This window comes from Ochotona curzoniae, unplaced genomic scaffold, assembly GCF_017591425.1.
Source record: "Ochotona curzoniae isolate NIBS_2020 unplaced genomic scaffold, NIBS_Ocur_1.0 contig_2688, whole genome shotgun sequence".
Lineage (NCBI taxonomy): Eukaryota > Metazoa > Chordata > Mammalia > Lagomorpha > Ochotonidae > Ochotona > Ochotona curzoniae.
In genome coordinates, this window is record NW_024465553.1 from 4,316,621 (window position 1) to 4,317,860 (window position 1,240).

Consider the following 1,240-nt stretch of genomic DNA (forward strand, 5'->3'; position numbering starts at 1 on the left):
TCTGCAGCTAAGAGCCTGTGCCAAGCACATCCTCCAAGTGCCACCTGCTTCACAGGGCTGTGGTCAGCATCAAATGAAAGAAGGCAGCTCACATGCAGACCCCCACCTGACCCATGAGAGACGCCCACAGAGTGCAAGCTGAGGTGGTCATCCAGCACTTGTATTATCATCAGAGTGTCATCCTCAGCTGTCTCGGATTCTATTTTGATGTGAGGATGTGGACCCTGAAGCCTGTAGAGTTTAAACAGCTTGTCTGACAACACAAAGCCAAAAAGTAGTTGACCCAAGACTTGAACAGAAGTTCAAACCTGGGTCTGACAGCAGCAAAACTGTAGCTTCCATCATCCCATGATGACCCAGAAAGCCTAGAACCTCAGGACTCTGATGGTCAGACACACAGCTGTGCCATCCCAGGCTTGGATAAAGAGGCCTCCCCAGGGACACAGGTCGGGGTAGTCAATACGAATGGGAAGTGAAATAATCTGAACACTCACTTGGCTTAGCTCACAAAATTATCTGGTCAACCTTGCTATGTGGCTTTTGTTCCTCCACCTTTTAGTTTAAAACTGAGTCTCCAGGAGGTTAAAACAACTTGCCCCTTATAAGACCAATAAGTAACAAAGGCTGAATTAGAAGCAGGAAGATCTGCCTTCCAAGCCAACGTGATCTCTATGATGCATAGGAGGTAGAGACAAGGGACTTTGGGACACACAAGTCGAGACTATTTATATCCCATCAAGAGCACTGGTGACTGCTCTAGGAAGGGACGTCTTTGAATATTCATTAAAGGGTGGGTGGGACTGATCCTGGTGACCGTGGGAAATGCATTCCCAACAGAGGAGACAGATTGAACACAGGCAAGGGCCTGGAAAAGTACTAGACTTCAAGGGAAGGCAGAGAGGGAAGCCCAGCCTGCCCCGGTGCGGGTGCAGTGAGAGTGTACAGGGTGGCAAGGCTGGAGACAAGAGTCTGGGTTTAAATCATGCAGCATCTTGGAATATAGAATACATCCGCTAATAAAGGAATCAGAACTGATCCTATTACAGGGTTTTGAGTAGGAGAGTTACATAATCTTGGTGTTCACCAGAAGCCTGATTTAACAGTCTTATGGAAGCACAACTTTCTTCTTACGTTGCTCTCAGTAAAAGCAAGTACACGCCATCCTCTTCCTTACAGCTTGAGACTGAATAGAACTGAGTTCATCAAGAGCTGAGAACTTCCTTTCATTGGACGGCAGTCC